Source organism: Pinus tabuliformis, chromosome 9 (assembly GCF_031772625.1).
Source record: "Pinus tabuliformis cultivar Carrire ecotype Pingquan chromosome 9, CPIR1, whole genome shotgun sequence".
Taxonomy (NCBI): domain Eukaryota; kingdom Viridiplantae; phylum Streptophyta; class Pinopsida; order Pinales; family Pinaceae; genus Pinus; species Pinus tabuliformis.
In genome coordinates, this window is record NC_142307.1 from 425,050,089 (window position 1) to 425,076,037 (window position 25,949).

A 25,949-nucleotide genomic window follows, 5' to 3' on the forward strand; every position below is an offset into this window, starting at 1 on the left:
CGTTAACATGCCGACAGCACTGCGTGCCCAGCACCAGGCATTAGAGGATATTTCTTCTGAACTTCAAGCCGAGAGAAATGCGTCGGCCAACTCAATCGATGATGCTTTGCTCATGATTTCCCGCTTACAGAAAGAGAAATCCAGGCTGGCACTTGATTAATACACAGTACAGAAGGGAGACGGAACAGATCCCAATGACTTCGACTTAAGCAAGAACTCAATTTCCTACATGCAGTACCAATAAGCCACGATGGGCGAAACGAATCTTGATTGGATTTGATTAACATCATGAGTAAAGCACAGAACAGTCATAGGAAATATTCAGTTATTGATTGGTGGCTCTGATACCAAATGTAAAATTTCCATTAACAGCCCAAGATTATCAATACCAAATATTTCACATTCAGAACTTAATATGTTGTTTAAGATGACATACCTTGACTAACAGCGGAAGATGTAATGGCTGCCATCTTCTGTCTTCTGTCTTCTGCTCAGAATTCGGTTTCTCTCCTCTTGCCCTCACTTCCTTTATGTGCTTCTTGATGGAGAAGAATGCAACTCTTGTGTGGGAGAGAGAGGACCCAATCCTTTATATATTATTTAACTCTAATCTGGTACGTCCATCATATACCAATTCAATGATTTAATGCTTTAATGTTTTAATGCTTTAATGCTTTTAACGCTTTTATGCTTTAATCGGGTCACATTAAAGTTTAGAAACTGCAGATTTCTAACATAATATGCGGAGCATGTATAGTTGAATCCATTGGTTTTTTAACACATTAAAAGATCAATGGGTTTTTTTCATATTTATATTAGGTCATATTTCAGTAATCTGAGTTTATATCTCATTCAAAGTGTTAACACCCAGGTTGTTCCCTATGACTCCCAAGGGAATACGGCCGGGGTAACCACTAACCAATCTTTGGATCACTGTTCCTAGCCAAACTGTGATCAGAGAGGGCTCTCTCTTTATGATTTGCAACTGTTTGTTATAGGGTTTTAGGCTAGCTATTATGTACTGATTTTTTTTTTTTTTGTTTGTTTATGTTTTGGTTGATGAAACTCCTTTTAGATTCTATTGATGTAGTTTTCAGAGAGGTTGAGTACCATTGGGCAATGGAGTCTGTGGCTACAAGTGTTTAAAGCTTTGAGATGAAAGATGGAACTTACAGGGCCATTAGAGTGCTTAATAGAACAAGTTTTTGATTAAATTACTGGAAACAGGTAATACATCAGTGAAAGCATTTAAGAATTTTCACTTGTTATCTATATGTTCCCAACAGATAGTTTTAAGAGGAGAAAACAGAGGTCTTAGGGGCGAAATTGAATCCCTGAGAATGACTGTCACAGTAAAAGACACAGTTTTGAAATGCAGCAATTAAGAATTACAATTCTGTCACTGTATCTGAGGAAAACATGTATAATAGCTCAGTTTGAGTCCAGGGTAAACATTGTTAAATCCTGGGACTATCCTTTCACCTTGCTATCAAGTGTAAAAACATTTAAACAACAAAAGAGAACAAAAGACTCAAAAACACATGACAAAGAGATTTGAGAATACTTGCTGTTTTATGCAACACCCTGGAATCCTGTAACATTCATCTCTCACCACCATACATCAAATAACACCAAGCCTTGGAAATTCCATTATTCCTTTGTATTAATTCTCTGAAAATATTACAATGAGCTAGAGCCTTTTCAAAGAAAATAACAACAACCCTTTTCACTGCTGTGAAGGGTGAATATATACTTGCGGTCATTTACAAAATATCTGAGTCCTGAGTTATCTCAGATTTTACTTTCTTACCAACTACTTAAGATATTATGGCCAAAATCTAATGCAGCATTGACTACAGAGTACAGGCATTTTAATGCTCTGTCAGAAGATATTTTAGCCTTTGGAGACAGCTAAGTCGGTCGAAATATTCTGAGTAAATGCTGGAACATCTGTCTTTAATGCTTTGTACGCTGTGCTTTGGACTTGTCACCTGTGACTGTGACTGTTGCTTGTGGTGAGTCAATGGTCCAGCTGAGTTGGCTTAGCCTCTGCTCCTTCCCTGTGTCTATCTTTCCTCAAAACTGTGCCTGCGCATGTATGCTTATTTGCCTGTAGAAATAGCGTTACTAATTCTGGCCTGACAGAACTGTTTGTGTCAAATTTCTCCAGGCATCCTGTGTGGGCAGTTGGTGTGCTAGGATTGCACCCAGAGTTTCATCTGCTTCTGTAAATTTGAAGAAGTTAGGTGGTGTGTCAAACAGATGGTCCACTTCATTCATTAGGAAAAACAGGTTTTCCACCCTGTCATACATACTCTGCCCTGTGGCTGGCCCTGGCTCTGCTGAAGTGCTGGGTGGTTGTGCAATTTCTGCCACTGCATGGGCATCAATCCTCTTGTTATAATTGTCCAGGGTGAGCAGTCTTCCTACACTGCTTAAGATGCTGGGGAGGCCTCTGTTCTGCAGAGTCACGAATTTTTCCAGGAATCTATTGATCTCGGTTTGCATATCCTGGGTCCTCCTCTCCAATGTTCCAACTAAGTTCCTTAATGTAACGACTCTCTTTGCTACAGCAATTGCTTCTGTCCTGTTAGTGATTCCCATGACAGCTAATTGAGAGCTAGTCTTATAGTTCAGAGTGTTGATTATCCTTGTAGCAGCTTCTGGCATGTGTCCAAGGCTCGCCCTGGCTCTCTGTATTTCTTTGTTTGCTTTAGTGATGAGCACCATTTGCTCATCCATGGTCTCAATATATTGCCACTGTTTGGCAATGGACCTTCCAATGTTGCTCCATAGCACTGCTTTCATTTCAGCTGTCACCTTTTCTAGTGCAAGCTCCTTCTCTAGTTCAGCAATTCTTCTCTTAAGAGCTTTTACCTCTCTGTCCTTGGCTGCCTCATTCTGTTTGCTCTTGTCAAACCTTTCATTTACCTTAGTCAAGGTTTTCTTAAGCTCATCCAGCTCTTTGATTTGAGATTCCATGGCTTGGATCTCAGCTTGCAGCTTTTGCATGTCTAAGCTAGCAGCCTGTTCTGATGTTGTAGTTGTTGCTGCTGTGGATGGTGCTGTAGCTTCTGTTTGCTGAGGGGGAGGAGTAGTCTTTGGAGGGATTTCCTCAAGATTTATTATGACAGGAGGAGGCTGGGAGGGTTGGCCCTCTTCTCTTTGCTTCAGTGTTTCCTGTAGTGCTGCCTTTGCAGCTTCAGTTTGTCCCAGCTGGTCTTGAGTCCTAACCAGCTCTTTGTATAGGGATACCAGCAGGTCTGTAGCATCTTTCTCTTGCCTTTGCTGGGCAACTTCATCTGTCTGTGGGTGGATGGTAGCCGGGAGTTTGATTTTCTTTCTTAGGGCTGCCATGTCTGCATCCCTTATCTTCAGGAGCTCTTGAATGCCTTTGACATCTTTAGGGTCATGCCCTATCTCTATGATTACCTCTTCCAAGGACTTGATCCTATTGTCCTTGGCTTGTGATGAAGCTCTTTCTAACTCCAGCTGAGAAGCTGTGTTGTCCAGGCTGCTCTTTAATTTATAATTCTCCAATGTCTCATCTGCCAGGGAGGCATACACCATTTCACCAGTCTGCTTATGTAGTTCAATCTTGTCCATGGGGTGTATGTCTTTGGCAAGAACCTCCATGTTGGTTCTCAGATAGTCTGAGGTGGACTGAGGCTGCAAAGTTGTAGGCATGAAGTGGCTCATTATCATTTTGCCTTCGCTCACATCGAAAGCAGACATGAGTCTCTGCTGGTTGCTAGGAGCTAGGTTCAACAAGTGATCGTACAGCTGCACTTTTATTGGATCACTCCTCCTTTTTATGTCAATGAATTGCTGTTTTATACTTGACTGCCCCTTTCTTGTTTGACCGGAGGAGCTGACCTCTCCTCCCATTGTCATGTCATGTCCTCGCTGGGATGAGCTGGCCGAAAGTTCTCCACTAGGTGGGCCCATGCCCATGGCTTGCCTTACTGCAATGTCCTCCTCTTGGGAGTCATTCAGTCTCTGTCTCTTCTCACCCCTGATGAAAGATGAGGTGTGGGGGGTCTCTCTCTCCCTTTTCCTTGTCACATCCTCCTTTTGTGGTGTTTGGAGGACTGATGTGTCAATATTGGTATCTGTCCTGGGAGGCACATTTGTTTGAGGCTGCTGCTCAGTATTGCCAAGTTGATCTGTCCCCTTTTCCTGCTGCAAGGGCTGTTCACTGGACTGTGCCTTTTCTTGTTGCTGTCCCAGTTCTTGCTGTTCCATTTCCTCTTGCTGTTGTAGCAAGGTGTCCACTTGTTCCTCTGTTAATACAGGTGGCTGTTCCACCTGTTTACCTTTGTCTTTGCTTGCTGCCTGGGATGTCTTCTCAGTGGTTTGCTGCTGTGCTGCTGAAGATCCAGCAGCTGTTCCACTTTGCTTTCTGTAGGAGTGGGGCACCTGTGCACAAGTTTCCAAGTCAGTTTCCTTTTGTACATTCCTGGCTTCTTTCTCAAGCAGTTCTACCTCAGTGAGTTGTTCTATTAGTGTACCCTCTTCCCAATCTAGTGCATTGGCATACTTTTCTATTTCCGGTTGTCTTTTATGTGCATAGTTGCCCAGTCTGTATCTAATTCTCCTGAGGGAAATACTATGATTGGGGTCATAAGGAATCCACTCAAAACTGGTCTGCAATCTGAGGCCTTCCAGCATGCTGTGTGCCTCTTTCCATCCTTCCTCTTTCTTGTTATACAGGAAGGAACCTAGCTGACTTCTTACCTTCAATTGTGACTTCTTGTTTCTACTCTGAAAGTGAAGGTAATCTGAGTTCCCAAACTGCCTGAAATACTCCAGGGCAAAAAGCCTCATGGGGACATACCTTGGCAATCTAAATGGGTTCAATTCACAGCCATATATCCTAATGACTGTGTGGTTCTGGTAGAAGTACCAGTTGCCAATGTTGTAGGATTTGTTCAGATGTAGAATCCTCCTCATTTCATCGGTTAATCTAGGAGGAGGAGTACCTTGCAGAACTGTTAGGGCCGGATGAACAAATAGATCAATGAACTCACAGTATGTATAGGGTGATACTGAGGTAAAATGAAACACAGAGGTCCAGAAAACAACTGATCTTGGGCTTCCTTGGGCATTGAGTGGCCTCAAAGGAACTGAGAAGGTAGCTGGCTGATAGAAAAGAAATAAATGATAGATATATGAGGAGTACCTAAACAGCCTCTCCCTTTTCAAATTCATGAACTGATCATGGATTTTCTCTGCTATGTAAGTTGCATAATCATATTGCACAGCTGGAGGCTTACCAGGGGCAAACATGGACAGCATTGCCATTATACTTTCATCTACATCTTCCAGCCCCCTGAACCCTAGGACATAGCTAATTAGGTCCACCAGCATTCTGCCCAACTCATTCAGACAATGGTACCCAATAGGAGGGGTTCTGACTGTTTCAGAGCCTGATATGACGAACAGTTGGTTGATTTTGATAATCTGGTCACTGGACAGCTTGATCCCTGTGTTAATCAGATTCTGCATGGACAGAGGGGTCAATTTCTTGGCTGTATTGAAGTGCAGCATCTGGTTTATGCTCTCTGGGGTGATCTGGAACAGGACTAGGCCTGTGGGGCTTATGACTGCCCTTTGGCTGGGGTCATAGCATTCCTGGCAGCTGTAAATGAGCTCTGGCATTGGATTGACTTGGGGAAGGTTGTATATGGGCAAATTTGACTCCCAAATCCCCAAGATATCTGCTCCACTATGGTGCTGGGCTCTTAGTTCATTCAGCATTAACACATTATACTTGGTTCCCATAGGAAACCAATCCAGCATTTGGTAGTCCATGTCTCCCAGGGCTTTCCATGCTAGTTCTTGGTGAGGTGCATTGATGGGCTTAATGTTTAGTGCAATAGGGGTCTCCATAGCTGTTCAAGTTACTAGAATTGCAAATAGACAGGTGGAATGGTGAAAACACAGTCTGGAGGCAATCTTCTATGGATACAGTTTGAGGTTTTGAATGTTGAAGGGGAATTCTCTCAGTAGCAATTGAAATACTACTGGATTCTGGCGATAGAACCTCTCTGTGGTGTGACTGAACTCTCTAACAGGGTGGAATATGTCTATTAGCAATTTCTGCCGGGAAAACGCAGAATTACAGAGGTTTAATGAGAATTGCAGGTTTTTAGAGCTCTGCCAGCGTTTCTTGGCCCTCACAGTGACAATGCTGGATGAATGAAAGGGAATGAACGGTGTAAATCTAGTCTTTATGGTCCCATTATCCCTGTGAGCAATTTTGAGCTTAATGAAGGTCGTATGGAGGGCGAAATGGTCTAAATACCTGTAATTCGACGAGCAGAGGTTGAAACACAGGTGCACAGGTGCTTTTTGAGGAGGTCGCCCGGGCAAATCAACTGGTTGGCGAAAATTCGAGCTCAAACGGTCAAGCAGAGCGCTCAGTAAAAACACAGTGTAAATGGTAAAAATACGGGAAAATTTGGTAAATATGGCTCATTTTACCATTTGGCGCTTTTCTCTGCTGACGTCAGCATGACGTCATTGGTGGGTCATGGTGAGGTGACGTCAGCTGACGTCATCAGGCGACGTGGCGGTGGGCGACTGGTCAAAGGTTTAGGCGAGGTGGCAGCCCAGTCAGCAGTGAGGTGGGCCAATAATATAAGCGGGTACGGGCAAGCAACGACGTGGCGGTGAATTAACGGCGGGTAGGTGGCGGTATAACGTGCAGCGGTCACGGTTAAGGCCTTAACCGTTGCAGTCTCCCGGGGCGGTTAAGGTACGGCGCGGAGGATGTCAGAGCGGGCTCCGAGATAGTTTAACGCCCGACGCGTGGAGGAGGCGTGACAAGGCGCAACGTCACTTCCCCAGAAGTTAACGTGCGGTCACGGGAGGCGCTCCGATATTGCTGTAGGCCGTCGGATCTGGTGGGCTTGATCCGACGGCTGGCGGAGGGGTAACATGCGCCTTTGATATTATGGGCGGAAAAATCAAAATTTGTGGGTTTTATGTGGGTTTTTTTCAAATGTTTTGATTAAACCACAATGCGGTAGGATTGGGAAACGTGCCAGAGGCGGGCATTTGACCTTTGCAAAGGTTTTATAGGCAAAATGGGTTCGGAAAGTGGGTTTTAGCAATGCAGAGGTGATTTGAAGGCAAATTGTCTTGCAGCAAAAGGGAAATGGGTGGAAAAGGTTCACCAAAGTGGCCAGATGCCATTTGGCCCCTTTTTTGAAAAATACACGGCTATTATGCCTAGGGGAGGGAATATACATAAGATTTGGGGTTTTATACACCTTAGTGTTAATACTATTAGGGGTAGGGGTAAGATAAGGGATGTTATATAGTAGAATTAGGAGTTAATATGAATGAAGGAGGGGGATTTAGAAAGGGAGTGTTAGTGATGGAGTAGAGAGGGAAAGAGAGGAAGTTAGTGATGCTCTTTGCTGTAATTTCATGAACTTCACCACTTTGCTTGCTGACAGATCGATTGCCTTGGCAAGAGACCTATGGATACTTGTGTAATGGTGATCATATTCTTTCTGCAACCACAACTGCCTACCCAACTATTTTGCCTAGCATTTTTTGTTTCTTCTTGAAGGGGCACTTGAACTTGCAACCCTCAATTGCCTTTTCTTTTCTTTGGCTTTTTCCTCTTTTTCTCTATCTACTTCTACCCTTATGTCCTCCAAGGTCCCAGATTAAACTTTTGGGAACCTTTGCTTCTCTACCTAAGCTACTTGTCTGCCAAGATTAAGCTGTTTGGACAGACCTCTTTCTCTATTCTACAACTCAAAATTGAAACATGGCATGATCCAGATTAAACTGTTGAATCATCCACAAAAATTGAAATAAGGTCCTCAATACTTGAAACACTTACCCAGCTCTTGCTTTCTAGGAAATATGGGATCTTTGGGATACCAAAGCAGAGCATATTTGGCTTTTCTCTTGCCAATCATGAAATATGAAACCTATTACTATAGGTATCCAACAGTGGCTCCACATGGGGATGGTTTTTCTTTTGAAAGACCAAGAACAGCAGGTCAGATTGCCTTGTTGCATGACTGCCCATCTTTGTCTTTAAAATCTGCTGCATATAATCTGTCAAAAATAGTGTGCTTCTTTCTTGGAGAACCTCTGATTCTATCTGCCTGTTGCTGCTAGGTGCAGCATTTGGGAAAACCTCTTTATACAATTTAAATCACAATAGAATATGTACAATTGCATATATACAATGAACCTCTGAATTTCTATCATAGTGAACAGTCAAAATAGTGCTTCAGCATCCTGCCATTGACAGGACCTTCATCCAGCTCAGTTATAGTCAAGCTTTTTAGGAAGTAGGTGTTATTACCTTGTACTGCTTGGACAGCAAATGGTCCTTTCCATAAAGAATCAAACTTCCCATGTTTTCCTTTCTCTTCTCTTCTTGCATCCCACTTTAAAACTTTGTCCCCCACATTGAAATCTTCAGCTTTAGTTCTTCTGTCAAAGGCCTTTTTCAGTTTCTCTTGTAGCATCTGCACTCTGCTGAAAACTTGTTCTCTGGTCTGCTGTAGACAAATTATCTGGTTAATCCTTCTTTGCATGTCATTAGGCTCTGCTTGGCTTTCTTGTAGAAGTTTCATAACTGGCACTCCTAGTGATGAAGGAAATCTGGCCTCTAATCCATAGACTAACTCATATGGGCTGGTCCCAATTGATCTTTTGGTGGTTAATCTGTCTGCCCATAAAGCATTTACTAGTTTCTTATGCCAGTTCTTTTTGTTCTCTTCCAGCACTTTCTTTATGATGTTTATCAGGCTTTTGTTTGATGATTCAGCGAGACCATTTCCTTGAGGATAGTAAGCTGTAGAATGGCCCAAAGTAATGTGAAATTTATGGCAAAAGTTTACCATCTTCTTGGATCTGAAGGCAACAGCATTGTCTGTTATTATCTTGTCTGGGCAGCCAAATCTAGCCAGTATATTGTTCTCCAAAAATTGAATGATTACTGAATCATTTGCTTGTCTGCGTGGGGCAGCTTCAATCCACTTGGTGAAGTAGTCTGTTGCTGTTAGAATCCATCTGTGTTGTCCTGAAGATGAGGGGTGAATTTCTCCAATGAAATCCAAGCCCCATTGTTGAAAAGGTCTCTCTGTTGCAATGGGCCTCAAAGGGAGTGGCAGCAATTGTCTTTTGCCTTCAAACAGTTGGCACTTGTGGCATGATGTTGTGAATTTCTTCATATCTGAGAACATAGTGGGCCAGTAATAACCAGCCCTTAATATCTTGTCCACAGTGGACTTCCAGTACAAATGTCCACCACAGTCTCCAGCATGGAATTCTTGCATAATATTGTCAGTTTCACTCTCAAGAAGACAGTGCAGCAAAATACCTTCGTGGTTTTTCCAGAGTAGATTCTCATCTATCACACAAAATTTAGACGTTTTCATTTTTAGGAACCTAGACTTAGTTCTGGACAGTCCTGGGGGAGCACACAGGTTTTGTAACACATAACAGATATCAGAGTACCAGGGAGATTGTTCAAAGGCTACATTGATCTTTGGAGTCGCCAGCTCTGTTTCACTGTCCATTTGGTTGATATCTAAAGCTCGGAAATTTGCTTCTGTCATTAACTTGGCCAAACCTTGCCCTTTTATCAGTTTTGTAGGCTTTATTTCAATGTCAAATTCAAGTATGTTTGCAATCCATTTTCCTCTCCTTCCCTCTAAGTTTTCTTGTGTGAGAATGTCTTTGACAATAGGACTTGGTACATAAGCTACAACATGGGAGTAAAGGATGTAAATCCTAAAGTCTTTGATGGCTTTGATCAAGGCATAGGCTTGTTTCTCCATTATTTGGTACTTTAGGGGGGCATCCCTAAGAGCTTTGCTGAAAAAAGCAATGGGCTTTTCATTCCCTTGGTCATCTTTCTGCAATAAAACAGCAGCAATAGTGTGTTGGGAGGCAAAGGAGAAAATGACGAAGTCTCTGTCAAACTGAGGGTTAGTTAACACTGGGGTTTGAGTCAAGGCCAATTTTATACTTTCAAAAGCTTGTTTTGCTTCAACAGTCCATTTGACCTTTGAATCTTTCTTTAGCATATTGTTTAATAATCTGATTAACTCTGCTAAATTTGGGATAAACCTTCTCAAAAAGTTGATTTTTCCCAAGAATCCTTGCAGCTCTTTGACATTCCTTGGGTGAGGCATTTGTAGGATAGCTTGTATCCTATCTGGATCAATTCTTATGCCATCTTTCGAAATGATGTGTCCTAGAAGTTTCCCTTCTTCTAAACCAAATAAAGACTTCTTGGGGTTTAAGGAAATACCATATTTCCTGCATGTTATGAAGATTTGTCTCAGATGTTTCAAGTGTTCTTGGTCAGATTTTGAAAAGGGTGTAAGATCATCTAAGTAAATGACCAAGAAATCATGAATTTCCTTTGCAAAAGCAATGTCCATTGCTCTCTGAAATGTTGCCCCTGCATTTTTCAATCCAAAGGGCATCTTCACATACTTGAAAGTACCCCATGGGGTAGTAAATGCAGTCTTGTCTTGATCATCAGGGTGTACCAGGATTTGATTGAAACCTGAGAAGCCATCCAACAATGATATTCTTGAGGCTCCTACTACTCTTTGAAGGATGTGGTCCATTTTGGGTAAGGGATAATTGTCTTTGAGTGACACTAGGTTCAAATTTCTTAAGTCTACACAAAGTCTAATCTCACCAGTTTTCTTTCTTGTAGGGACCAAATTTGAAATCCACTCAGAAAACCTGATTGGTGCTATGATCCCAGCTTTGAACATTTTTTGTAATTCCTTTTCAATGGAAGGAAGAAGCACAGGATTAATTCTTCTCAATTTCTGTTTGAATGGTTTTTGATCAGGCTTGAGGGGAATGGTGTGCTGGATAACAGAGGTATCATAAGACTTCAAGTCTTCATAACCCCAGGCAAAGACATCTTGGAATTCTTTAAAGAGATCAACATATTTGGGTTTTTGATCAGGGGGCAAAGCAGCAGACAGCTTTATTATTTTAGGCTTGTCAGTGGTACCAATGTTACATTCTTCAATTGTTGCATCTAATGGCTGCATCTTTGGTTTCCTGGGGACATCATTTGAGTCAAAAATGTCCTCTAGTGGGGTAAGGCCTGCTGGAAGAAGATTGTCTTTGAGTTGTATGATTTCATCTTCAGCGTTGCTCAGCTCTTCACAGTCAATTTGGTGAATTTGCTGAATGTTTTCTTTGTCGAAAATGGTTGGACTGAGTAGTTGTTTTGCTGTCCTAGGTGACATTGGGTGGGCAGACTGTTGAAACTGTAATTGTGATTGACTTGCCCCATCAACTGTTTGAGATTGACTTGCTGTCTCAAGGTCAATATTTAATCCTGTAAACTCTTGTTGCAAAGTTAAAAAGTTGTTTATTTGCCTATCATTCTCAAATACTTGCCATTCTTTGACATTGTTTGGAATAGAAGGCCTATATTTGACTTCTGCTGTGAAACAATTGTTGGGTTGTAGTGGGAATTTGAAGGTGCTGGCAAATGTTGCCAAGCTGTGAGCATGGAGATTGTGGCCCCTAGGAATCTTTGTGAGAACAAACTCGGAGAAAGTTTCTAGTATTTCAATTACAGCAGACCTATAGGACCTTAATCTTTTGTCATTGGTGACAAAATCCCCTTTTACTTGTTGAATTACTAGATCAGAGTCCCCCATGATTGAGAGGCTATGTGCTTGTAATGATTTTGCAATCTTGAGGCCTAGTAGCAGAGCTTCATATTCTGCCATATTGTTAGTGCATTTAAAGTTCAATCTATAAGCCCGGCCTTGTGCACAGGCTTTCTCTTTGTTATGTATCCATACTCCAGCTCCTGCCCCTAACTTGTTAACTGAGCCATCAAACTCTAGGACCCACAGACTATCTTGCTGGTCAGGAGATTTTAAATTCTTTTCATGGGATGGCCATGTGAGCATGAGTTGAGGTTTCTTTTCCCATTTGTCTCCTAGGATAATTTCATCATTTGTTTGACAATTTTTGATAACTAAAGGAGGGCGAATGGGTATTGTTGGGCTGATTAAATTTTGGCAGGTGCCACTTGTTTGATCGATGTTTTGTTCTTGTATGGGTGTTTCGGTCTTAATGTCATTGCTTAAGGAATTTGTGCTGTCATTGAAAAGGATGAAGGAGTCTATGTCCGAGTGGACAGCATATATTGGAAAATTTTGAGGCTTTTCTTCACTGCTGACCATATATTTCATGAGTGTTTCCCTATAAAGTCTCTTGGGTTGTCCAAAGACAGAGATGGTTGCATATGACATGTCTAATTGCAGGGAGCCTTGGAGCTTGGCTCCCCATGATCTTGATAGGAGCATTCCATATTTGGGTGGGATATCAGCAACAACAACATCCATTAGAATGGTTTTGTTGGGGAATTGAACCAGGGACACACATAAATCCTTAATTAGGCCCAAGCATTTGACTTGACTAGAATCAAAAGAAAACAGGTCTTTGTATGGTCTTGTTATATCCAAGTTTAATCTTTCCATGACTGCTTTTGGCATAAGGTTGTGAGATGCACCTGAGTCAAACATTGCATTATGCAGTATTTTATCATGAACATGCAAGCTGACATAAAAAGGCAAAACTCCTGTGACTACTGTTTTTCCATCTACCTCTGGGCCAAACAGTAATTCTGGAGTGTCATCTAGCACATTTACATCATCTTTGTTGTTGGTGAGCTGAAGGGATTTTTTGATCTGTTGCTTATATATGTCATGCTTGGCTAGCTCTGAAAGGGGAATTGCTATCTTTAACTTTCCAATTTCTGTTCCTAGGTCAAAAGGTTTATCCACCTGAATTTTAGAGTCACGGATAGCAGTCCTTTCTCTGTTCATTGAATCTTCTTGTTGGATTTCATCTTGATTTTGGAGCCTGCCCCTCATGTTGATATCTTGAGGGGTAATGTTCGGACTTGGGTGGGATGATGAGGTTGCCAAGGGTTGTTGTGGTGTGGACGGTATTTCAGTGACCTCCTCAACCACTACTTCTTTTGTAGGTAAGTTTGTTTTGTCATTAGGTTCATTGACTAAGGTTTCTTTAGATTGCTGTTTCTCCTTTATCTTCTCAGGCTGATTTGCATTTACAGTCCGACTTCTTAGTTTGTATTGTTTATGGACTTCATAGACAGCAGTATCATACCCTTGTTTAAAGTCAAAAGACTCTCCTGATTGTGTTTGGAATGTTTTGTTTTCATCCTCCTCATGGTCTTCTTGTGTTAAGAAAACATGGCTTTTACCATCCAGACCTATTAAGTTGATGTCAGGATCTTCATTGAGCTGATTAGCTGAAGAAGTTTCTGCATAATTTTCTTGAAAAGGGGGTCTGATATCTTGGTCAGCGCCTGTCTTCCCTATATTGGGGTTCTGTGTTCTCCTAAAATTTGGGTTTCTAGGAGGATTGTTTTGTGGTGCCTCCCATGATGACTTTCTTTCAACTGATTCCACTCTTTCACCTAGTCTCTTCATGCTGTTTAGTATTGCATCCAACTTTTGATCAAAACCTGAGGGCTCTTCTTTGAAACCAACCTTCTTTTCCAGCTTTGCCCTGTTTCTTTTGGCAATTAGGTTGGCCTCTACAGTGACTGCAACTCTTTGGGCTTCTGCAAGGGTTGGAGGGTCTCTTTCTCTCAACTGATAGGCCATATCAGAATCAAAACCATCAGGGAAGTTATAAAGGGCCAAATCAGGAGGGGGCCTTAAGTTCTGGGGAATAGCATTGTATATGTTGTTAAACCTAGCACAATACTCCAACACCGTTTCTTGGGGACCTCTTTTAATAGTGTTATATTCACCAAGTATATGGTGCGGATCTCTCTTTTTCTCCCATCTGTTGGTGAATTCCTGGTATAGAACTTCAGGGGTTGCAATGGAATTTGCATTTAAGGATCTAAACCAAGTTCTAACATCCCCAGTTAAGCTTTGAACAAAAATTCTCATCCTAACACTGTCATCATCTATTTCATAGGTCTCAAAGTGGTCTTGCATCTTTTTAGCATGCTGGATGGCTGTCAAAGGGCCATGGGAGTCAAAAAATGAGAGTCTAGTTTGGTAGTCTTGAGGTAGAGCTGGAGCATTGGCTGGTATCTGCAGCGGTGCATATCTGTTAGCCATGTTTATGGGATTTATAGGGTTAATAGGAACAAATGGGACAACAGGGATTACAGGTGTAACCGGGTTAAGAGGATGGGTAATAAGTGGGGAACTGGTTGAGGGAGTGTGTGCAGATGGTGAAGATGGGAGAGAAGGGCTGTGAGGTGTTGATGATGAGCTAGGGGAATTAGGTGTGGAACGGAAAAGGACTTTACAAGGAGTTGAAATGAGGATAGGTCGGTCTAAACTTATATCTGAATCAGCAAGCTTCTCCTGCTTTTGCTGTCTCCTTATGTTCTTTGGTATGATATTTGGGTTATCGACGATGATGGGTTGATTAGGGTCAGGGTTTGCCCTAGTGTGCCTTGGGTTTCTTTTGGGAGCCAGCTTCTAAGTATTCTTTAGAACTTTATACAGAAAGTTTTGTATGTACAAGGACTAGGTAAGAATTCTGGAATGACTATATATTTCTCAAAGCTAGTATGAAGTTTCCCTGGTTAGCTCTTCCCTAAAGCTGTCCCTGTGTTTACAGAAACAGTCCTGAGGCCTCTTGGCTAGTTTCAGGCTTGATGGTAGCTTTTGGAAATAGATAGTAATTGAAGAAACCTTAAGTCCCCAGTGGAGTCGCCATTTATGTTAACACCCAGGTTGTTCCCTATGACTCCCAAGGGAATACGGCCGGGGTAACCACTAACCAATCTTTGGATCACTGTTCCTAGCCAAACTGTGATCAGAGAGGGCTCTCTCTTTATGATTTGCAACTGTTTGTTATAGGGTTTTAGGCTAGCTATTATGTACTGATTTTTTTTTTTTTTGTTTGTTTATGTTTTGGTTGATGAAACTCCTTTTAGATTCTATTGATGTAGTTTTCAGAGAGGTTGAGTACCATTGGGCAATGGAGTCTGTGGCTACAAGTGTTTAAAGCTTTGAGATGAAAGATGGAACTTACAGGGCCATTAGAGTGCTTAATAGAACAGGTTTTTGATTAAATTACTGGAAACAGGTAATACATCAGTGAAAGCATTTAAGAATTTTCACTTGTTATCTATATGTTCCCAACAGACAGTTTTAAGAGGAGAAAACAGAGGTCTTAGGGGCGAAATTGAATCCCTGAGAATGACTGTCACAGTAAAAGACACAGTTTTGAAATGCAGCAATTAAGAATTACAATTCTGTCACTGTATCTGAGGAAAACATGTATAATAGCTCAGTTTGAGTCCAGGGTAAACATTGTTAAATCCTGGGACTATCCTTTCACCTTGCTATCAAGTGTAAAAACATTTAAACAACAAAAGAGAACAAAAGACTCAAAAACACATGACAAAGAGATTTGAGAATACTTGCTGTTTTATGCAACACCCTGGAATCCTGTAACATTCATCTCTCACCACCATACATCAAATAACACCAAGCCTTGGAAATTCCATTATTCCTTTGTATTAATTCTCTGAAAATATTACAATGAGCTAGAGCCTTTTCAAAGAAAATAACAACAACCCTTTTCACTGCTGTGAAGGGTGAATATATACTTGCGGTCATTTACAAAATATCTGAGTCCTGAGTTATCTCAGATTTTACTTTCTTACCAACTACTTAAGATATTATGGCCAAAATCTAATGCAGCATTGACTACAGAGTACAGGCATTTTAATGCTCTGTCAGAAGATATTTTAGCCTTTGGAGACAGCTAAGTCGGTCGAAATATTCTGAGTAAATGCTGGAACATCTGTCTTTAATGCTTTGTACGCTGTGCTTTGGACTTGTCACCTGTGACTGTGACTGTTGCTTGTGGTGAGTCAATGGTCCAGCTGAGTTGGCTTAGCCTCTGCTCCTTCCCTGTGTCTATCTTTCCTCAAAACTGTGCCTGCGCATGTATGCTTATTTGCCTGTAGAAATAGCGTTACTAATTCTGGCCTGACAGAACTGTTTGTGTCAAATTTCTCCAGGCATCCTGTGTGGGCAGTTGGTGTGCTAGGATTGCACCCAGAGTTTCATCTGCTTCTGTAAATTTGAAGAAGTTAGGTGGTGTGTCAAACAGATGGTCCACTTCATTCATTAGGAAAAACAGGTTTTCCACCCTGTCATACATACTCTGCCCTGTGGCTGGCCCTGGCTCTGCTGAAGTGCTGGGTGGTTGTGCAATTTCTGCCACTGCATGGGCATCAATCCTCTTGTTATAATTGTCCAGGGTGAGCAGTCTTCCTACACTGCTTAAGATGCTGGGGAGGCCTCTGTTCTGCAGAGTCACGAATTTTTCCAGGAATCTATTGATCTCGGTTTGCATATCCTGGGTCCTCCTCTCCAATGTTCCAACTAAGTTCCTTAATGTAACGACTCTCTTTGCTACAGCAATTGCTTCTGTCCTGTTAGTGATTCCCATGACAGCTAATTGAGAGCTAGTCTTATAGTTCAGAGTGTTGATTATCCTTGTAGCAGCTTCTGGCATGTGTCCAAGGCTCGCCCTGGCTCTCTGTATTTCTTTGTTTGCTTTAGTGATGAGCACCATTTGCTCATCCATGGTCTCAATATATTGCCACTGTTTGGCAATGGACCTTCCAATGTTGCTCCATAGCACTGCTTTCATTTCAGCTGTCACCTTTTCTAGTGCAAGCTCCTTCTCTAGTTCAGCAATTCTTCTCTTAAGAGCTTTTACCTCTCTGTCCTTGGCTGCCTCATTCTGTTTGCTCTTGTCAAACCTTTCATTTACCTTAGTCAAGGTTTTCTTAAGCTCATCCAGCTCTTTGATTTGAGATTCCATGGCTTGGATCTCAGCTTGCAGCTTTTGCATGTCTAAGCTAGCAGCCTGTTCTGATGTTGTAGTTGTTGCTGCTGTGGATGGTGCTGTAGCTTCTGTTTGCTGAGGGGGAGGAGTAGTCTTGGGAGGGATTTCCTCAAGATTTATTATGACAGGAGGAGGCTGGGAGGGTTGGCCCTCTTCTCTTTGCTTCAGTGTTTCCTGTAGTGCTGCCTTTGCAGCTTCAGTTTGTCCCAGCTGGTCTTGAGTCCTAACCAGCTCTTTGTATAGGGATACCAGCAGGTCTGTAGCATCTTTCTCTTGCCTTTGCTGGGCAACTTCATCTGTCTGTGGGTGGATGGTAGCCGGGAGTTTGATTTTCTTTCTTAGGGCTGCCATGTCTGCATCCCTTATCTTCAGGAGCTCTTGAATGCCTTTGACATCTTTAGGGTCATGCCCTATCTCTATGATTACCTCTTCCAAGGACTTGATCCTATTGTCCTTGGCTTGTGATGAAGCTCTTTCTAACTCCAGCTGAGAAGCTGTGTTGTCCAGGCTGCTCTTTAATTTATAATTCTCCAATGTCTCATCTGCCAGGGAGGCATACACCATTTCACCAGTCTGCTTATGTAGTTCAATCTTGTCCATGGGGTGTATGTCTTTGGCAAGAACCTCCATGTTGGTTCTCAGATAGTCTGAGGTGGACTGAGGCTGCAAAGTTGTAGGCATGAAGTGGCTCATTATCATTTTGCCTTCGCTCACATCGAAAGCAGACATGAGTCTCTGCTGGTTGCTAGGAGCTAGGTTCAACAAGTGATCGTACAGCTGCACTTTTATTGGATCACTCCTCCTTTTTATGTCAATGAATTGCTGTTTTATACTTGACTGCCCCTTTCTTGTTTGACCGGAGGAGCTGACCTCTCCTCCCATTGTCATGTCATGTCCTCGCTGGGATGAGCTGGCCGAAAGTTCTCCACTAGGTGGGCCCATGCCCATGGCTTGCCTTACTGCAATGTCCTCCTCTTGGGAGTCATTCAGTCTCTGTCTCTTCTCACCCCTGATGAAAGATGAGGTGTGGGGGGTCTCTCTCTCCCTTTTCCTTGTCACATCCTCCTTTTGTGGTGTTTGGAGGACTGATGTGTCAATATTGGTATCTGTCCTGGGAGGCACATTTGTTTGAGGCTGCTGCTCAGTATTGCCAAGTTGATCTGTCCCCTTTTCCTGCTGCAAGGGCTGTTCACTGGACTGTGCCTTTTCTTGTTGCTGTCCCAGTTCTTGCTGTTCCATTTCCTCTTGCTGTTGTAGCAAGGTGTCCACTTGTTCCTCTGTTAATACAGGTGGCTGTTCCACCTGTTTACCTTTGTCTTTGCTTGCTGCCTGGGATGTCTTCTCAGTGGTTTGCTGCTGTGCTGCTGAAGATCCAGCAGCTGTTCCACTTTGCTTTCTGTAGGAGTGGGGCACCTGTGCACAAGTTTCCAAGTCAGTTTCCTTTTGTACATTCCTGGCTTCTTTCTCAAGCAGTTCTACCTCAGTGAGTTGTTCTATTAGTGTACCCTCTTCCCAATCTAGTGCATTGGCATACTTTTCTATTTCCGGTTGTCTTTTATGTGCATAGTTGCCCAGTCTGTATCTAATTCTCCTGAGGGAAATACTATGATTGGGGTCATAAGGAATCCACTCAAAACTGGTCTGCAATCTGAGGCCTTCCAGCATGCTGTGTGCCTCTTTCCATCCTTCCTCTTTCTTGTTATACAGGAAGGAACCTAGCTGACTTCTTACCTTCAATTGTGACTTCTTGTTTCTACTCTGAAAGTGAAGGTAATCTGAGTTCCCAAACTGCCTGAAATACTCCAGGGCAAAAAGCCTCATGGGGACATACCTTGGCAATCTAAATGGGTTCAATTCACAGCCATATATCCTAATGACTGTGTGGTTCTGGTAGAAGTACCAGTTGCCAATGTTGTAGGATTTGTTCAGATGTAGAATCCTCCTCATTTCATCGGTTAATCTAGGAGGAGGAGTACCTTGCAGAACTGTTAGGGCCGGATGAACAAATAGATCAATGAACTCACAGTATGTATAGGGTGATACTGAGGTAAAATGAAACACAGAGGTCCAGAAAACAACTGATCTTGGGCTTCCTTGGGCATTGAGTGGCCTCAAAGGAACTGAGAAGGTAGCTGGCTGATAGAAAAGAAATAAATGATAGATATATGAGGAGTACCTAAACAGCCTCTCCCTTTTCAAATTCATGAACTGATCATGGATTTTCTCTGCTATGTAAGTTGCATAATCATATTGCACAGCTGGAGGCTTACCAGGGGCAAACATGGACAGCATTGCCATTATACTTTCATCTACATCTTCCAGCCCCCTGAACCCTAGGACATAGCTAATTAGGTCCACCAGCATTCTGCCCAACTCATTCAGACAATGGTACCCAATAGGAGGGGTTCTGACTGTTTCAGAGCCTGATATGACGAACAGTTGGTTGATTTTGATAATCTGGTCACTGGACAGCTTGATCCCTGTGTTAATCAGATTCTGCATGGACAGAGGGGTCAATTTCTTGGCTGTATTGAAGTGCAGCATCTGGTTTATGCTCTCTGGGGTGATCTGGAACAGGACTAGGCCTGTGGGGCTTATGACTGCCCTTTGGCTGGGGTCATAGCATTCCTGGCAGCTGTAAATGAGCTCTGGCATTGGATTGACTTGGGGAAGGTTGTATATGGGCAAATTTGACTCCCAAATCCCCAAGATATCTGCTCCACTATGGTGCTGGGCTCTTAGTTCATTCAGCATTAACACATTATACTTGGTTCCCATAGGAAACCAATCCAGCATTTGGTAGTCCATGTCTCCCAGGGCTTTCCATGCTAGTTCTTGGTGAGGTGCATTGATGGGCTTAATGTTTAGTGCAATAGGGGTCTCCATAGCTGTTCAAGTTACTAGAATTGCAAATAGACAGGTGGAATGGTGAAAACACAGTCTGGAGGCAATCTTCTATGGATACAGTTTGAGGTTTTGAATGTTGAAGGGGAATTCTCTCAGTAGCAATTGAAATACTACTGGATTCTGGCGATAGAACCTCTCTGTGGTGTGACTGAACTCTCTAACAGGGTGGAATATGTCTATTAGCAATTTCTGCCGGGAAAACGCAGAATTACAGAGGTTTAATGAGAATTGCAGGTTTTTAGAGCTCTGCCAGCGTTTCTTGGCCCTCACAGTGACAATGCTGGATGAATGAAAGGGAATGAACGGTGTAAATCTAGTCTTTATGGTCCCATTATCCCTGTGAGCAATTTTGAGCTTAATGAAGGTCGTATGGAGGGCGAAATGGTCTAAATACCTGTAATTCGACGAGCAGAGGTTGAAACACAGGTGCACAGGTGCTTTTTGAGGAGGTCGCCCGGGCAAATCAACTGGTTGGCGAAAATTCGAGCTCAAACGGTCAAGCAGAGCGCTCAGTAAAAACACAGTGTAAATGGTAAAAATACGGGAAAATTTGGTAAATATGGCTCATTTTACCATTTGGCGCTTTTTTCTGCTGACGTCAGCATGACGTCATTGGTGGGTCATGGTGAGGTGACGTCAGCTGACGTCATCAGGCGACGTGGCGGTGGGCGACTGGTCAAAGGTTTAGGCGAGGTGGCAGCCCAGTCAGCAGTGAGGTGGGCCAATAATATAAGCGGGTACGGGCAAGCAACGACGTGGCGGTGAATTAACGGCGGGTAGGTGGCGGTTTAACGTGCAGCGGTCACGGTTAAGGCCTTAACCGTTGCAGTCTCCCGGGGCGGTTAAGGTACGGCGCGGAGGATGTCAGAGCGGGCTCCGAGATAGTTTAACGCCCGACGCGTGGAGGAGGCGTGACAAGGCGCAACGTCACTTCCCCGGAAGTTAACGTGCGGTCACGGGAGGCGCTCCGATATTGCTGTAGGCCGTCGGATCTGGTGGGCTTGATCCGACGGCTGGCGGAGGGGTAACATGCGCCTTTGATATTATGGGCGGAAAAATCAAAATTTGTGGGTTTTATGTGGGTTTTTTTCAAATGTTTTGATTAAACCACAATGCGGTAGGATTGGGAAACGTGCCAGAGGCGGGCATTTGACCTTTGCAAAGGTTTTATAGGCAAAATGGGTTCGGAAAGTGGGTTTTAGCAATGCAGAGGTGATTTGAAGGCAAATTGTCTTGCAGCAAAAGGGAAATGGGTGGAAAAGGTTCACCAAAGTGGCCAGATGCCATTTGGCCCCTTTTTTGAAAAATACACGGCTATTATGCCTAGGGGAGGGAATATACATAAGATTTGGGGTTTTATACACCTTAGTGTTAATACTATTAGGGGTAGGGGTAAGATAAGGGATGTTATATAGTAGAATTAGGAGTTAATATGAATGAAGGAGGGGGATTTAGAAAGGGAGTGTTAGTGATGGAGTAGAGAGGGAAAGAGAGGAAGTTAGTGATGCTCTTTGCTGTAATTTCATGAACTTCACCACTTTGCTTGCTGACAGATCGATTGCCTTGGCAAGAGACCTATGGATACTTGTGTAATGGTGATCATATTCTTTCTGCAACCACAACTGCCTACCCAACTATTTTGCCTAGCATTTTTTGTTTCTTCTTGAAGGGGCACTTGAACTTGCAACCCTCAATTGCCTTTTCTTTTCTTTGGCTTTTTCCTCTTTTTCTCTATCTACTTCTACCCTTATGTCCTCCAAGGTCCCAGATTAAACTTTTGGGAACCTTTGCTTCTCTACCTAAGCTACTTGTCTGCCAAGATTAAGCTGTTTGGACAGACCTCTTTCTCTATTCTACAACTCAAAATTGAAACATGGCATGATCCAGATTAAACTGTTGAATCATCCACAAAAATTGAAATAAGGTCCTCAATACTTGAAACACTTACCCAGCTCTTGCTTTCTAGGAAATATGGGATCTTTGGGATACCAAAGCAGAGCATATTTGGCTTTTCTCTTGCCAATCATGAAATATGAAACCTATTACTATAGGTATCCAACACAAAGTATTCAAAATTATACTGTAAAATGATGTGGGATAGGAACATTCGTGAAAGGGATTGGATGATAAAAATGTATCGCTGGTTTTATAAAAAAATTTGGATGACAAAATTGTATCACTAGATTTATAAGCTTGGTAGCTTTCTAGATATTTTAGTGATTTGTACTCGTTAGTGATATTTTATAGTGATTTGTACCGGTATAGTTCTCTGAGCTATCACCCCTGTTACTTGATTGTGCAATTGTTAGTTTTTATGTCTAAAGCACATGCTAATGAGTGTTACTGTCATTGATTGCATGCTTATGATTATAGGCATATCATTGATTGCATGCTTATGATTATAGGCATATCAGTGTAATATTGTTGGCTCTTTTCTCTCAGCTATTTCTTTGTTGCATGTTCATTCCTGATTAGAAGCACTTCTGTGTTCCGTGTCTATCTCAAGAATGTCACTTTTGTTTCAGTTTTAAACATTCTGAATTTTGTGCATATAATGATGAGATAATTGAATATTATTTGATTATTTTCCATGTAAGCATGTAATATCATAGAATGATCTTCTCAGTCCAGGTTTTGGATCTTGATGTCTCTACTTTGATGCAGATAGAAGTCAAAACTGGGTAGTCTCCATGGGTCAAGGACTTATCATCTAGAAGGTCAGTCTTCTCTATTTGGCACTTGAGCTTAATAGTGAACCAAAAGTTATCTCTAGTGTGCTCTTCTTTGAATTTAGGATTCTCCTTTCTCAGCAGATTCAGAAAATATTTGTCCGGTAATAGAAGAAAGATATAAATTGAAAGTGATGACAATTTTATTTAAATGTTTTCATTTATAATTTTGAATGGATTTTGTAGATGTGCCCATTTTGAGTGGTTTATAGTTACACAGTTTTAAAATCAACTAGAATTATGATAATTTGGTAGTGGATGTGCATGATTTGGATTTGGTAGTGGATGTGCATGATTTGGATCTTTCTGTAGATTCCAGTGATATTATGTGGATTTTTTTTCTCTTTGTGAAGCTCATTTATAGGACATTATAAACTGAAGGAATTGACAAGTAGTTTTTTATTATCTCGTGAGTTGCAATGTTGTTGATTTCGAATGTTTCTTAATCTTTCCATTGTCTCTCTTGGTTCTGCATCTTCTTGTCTTTGTTTTATCAACTAAGAAGCTCATATTTCTTATGATTATTGTAATTGCAAATGTATGAATAAGTTTAGATTTGAGGTTTATCAACTAAGAAGCTCATATTTTTTATGATTATTGTAATTGCAAATGCATAAATAAGTTCAGATTTGAGGTTTAGCTAGTGGCAACCATTGAAGGGTGATGTATGGATTCTTTTTTTTTTGGGCACCTAGGTAGCATATGTATTATGTATGACAAATCAAAGCATCTTAGGTGGTTTTTTTTTTCATTATCCATGTGGAATTCTTCTGTTTCTTGGATGGTCATTGTAATAGTAAGCACTATTCAAATGTCTAGTAACTTGAGATGTGGGAATTATGTGTGCATATGGTGGCAAGGTAAAAAATTTTTCATAACTCCCACTATGTAGATAGTTCATGCCAAAATTGTATGAACTATACATTTTACTGTAGTGGTAGATTAATGATTCTAGAATATTATGGGTGTCGTATTTCTGGCAGTTGCAATCTAGGGGTGATTCAAGTGATGATTGTTTTTATATATATCAAAATGCAATTGGAAAATTGTTATATATATGTGAATTCAATTGGAAAATTGTTATCCTAGCTGGAAATGTTTTTGAATTGAATGATTGGGACATTTGCTTTTCATGCATTATGAAGGCATTTTTTGCATTTTTAATTATGTGAGATAATCTATACATTAGAAATATTTTGGATTATTTGGTACTCTATTTGTACTTTGGCAATCACCAAAATTGTGTTGTAAGATGATTGATCAAGTGGTTTTTTATTTTTGGTAATCTAACATGAAGTATTTCACCATTTTCCATTAATTTTTTATTCCTGAATCTATAAGATTGTAAGTCATTTGTCGTATCTAGCTTGCCAATAAATATTAATTATAGTTGAGTTGGTGTTATGGCAATTGTGATTGTTTTGAAATGTTTTATTACTTTTCATATAACCTTTTGTCAATCCTATTTATGCACGGAAAACAATTAATCTAGTTGTCATTTGTACACCTGCGGACTGCAACACATCACCTCTTAACACCATATACAACAATTTCATAAATGCTCTTCCTATGGTAAGTATTGTTACTCATAGATTATATCAATGATTGCATGTATTTTCCCCATTCACTAAGTTATGTGATATTGATACAATGATTGTAAAATAAGAAAATGGATTTAGGGAGTGATGTCTAGAGAATCATTGATGTAGGTTATTAAAAGATTGGTTTTGTTTCATGGTTTTTTGTATGTTTAGGTTCATTGCTACTAAGAAAACAACGAGCATTTGATTCACTTTTCCACCTATGAGGTTTATGGAAAGACAATTGAGAGATTTATCCCAAATGATAGTCCTTTGTGACAGGTACATATATTCTAATACCTCGTCCTTATATTGAGATGTGTTCATGTGATTCGGATTAAGAGATGGTTGATTTTGTGCATATCATGTGTGCCTTGAATATTCGTGTGGTGGATCTCTTTAAAACCCATCCTATGCTAGGAATGATTATCTCCATTTCATGAACATCTGAGTTGTTCTCTCTTGACTTCTAGCAACTTATGTCATTTTGGTAATTTGTTTGGATTGTTCTCAGTTAGTTAGTGTATACATAATATTATTTTATAGTACTTAATACAGCCATTATGAGTTGTTTTCTAGTCTTTTTTTGTGGGGTGGATTATTTTACTAGACCAACCTACCGGTAAAACAAATTCTAGCTCTTTTGTTTACCCATTACACAATCCCAAATAGGCTCTATTGACATGGGTAGTTTTAACTAACATTGTGGAACTTCAGGTCTTTTTATCTGCTTGTGAGATGGGATAATGGAGGTTCTTGTGGTGTTGCTTCCACTGCAACACATACTTAGAATGCAGATTCTTTTAGTTACTCTTAGCATTGTGTTGTTGCATTTTCTGCTTGGAAGATTTTAATTGACATGATACTTAATGTTGTAATAGGATCCTACCTTATATTTCCTTAAAGAAGATGTATCTCCTTGCATCTTTGCCCAATTGAGAAGTAGAGGTGGTCATATGCATGTGCAAAGCAACTGATTGAAAGAGTAATTTACGGTGAGAAATGGTTCAAACCCTCCAAAGATGTAAGTCTGTAAGAGGTTCATAGTATATTGGAATGCTTGTTTAATCACACTAAGATTTTTATTTTGACTGTTGATGACACTAAGAATAGTTTGTGATTTACAATTGTGAGGTCATTTAACTAGATTGATCCAAGGATGCATTTCATTCCAGGGTTTGATGGACCAAGTGAAGGTGTACCAAGGGTTCTTGCTTGCTTCAGCAATGTAAATCGTTTTGTTTTTCAATTTATAAACCTTTTTTTTTTCTTGAAATATCCTTCAACTTGTTTGTTAAATTTCGTGGTGTAGTACAAGTGTGATTTTAAATTTTGTGGGTCTCTGGACTAGAAATCCTTGAGATTGTTTTCTTACAATATATTTGATCATGTCTTTTTTACTATCACAACACTAAATGTGCCATTGATATTGTAGGGTCTCTTGCGTGGGGAGTCGCTTAAACATGTGGATAGGGGACAATCACAACATACTTTTATCTACATTAAAGATGTCATTGAAGCAGTTCTCTTAATGATTGTGAATAACAAAAATTCCTGGTGGATTACTGCTAATCCTGGAAGGTGCTAATATTCATTTTACTCATTTATTTTTCAGGAAAATACTTCAAGGGAAAAATGTCAGGAAAATCCTTCAAGGGAAAATGGTCACATTTTCAATGTTGGCAATCCTAATAATGAAGTCAATGTCAAGCAGCTAGCAGAAATGATGATGGAGAAAAAAACGAGAGAAATTGATCTCAATACCACCATAATATGTGTTGTAGCTCACAAAGACAACCTTGGATTACTTACAAGACTTGTGCCTAGGCATATCTAG

At 41.1% G+C, this 25,949-nt stretch overlaps 1 pseudogene; it reads left to right on the top strand.

The window, feature by feature from the left end:
* The first annotated feature begins 7 nt into the window (after nucleotides 1-7).
* Nucleotides 8-25,949, top strand: LOC149148960 (UDP-D-apiose/UDP-D-xylose synthase 2-like; annotated as a pseudogene).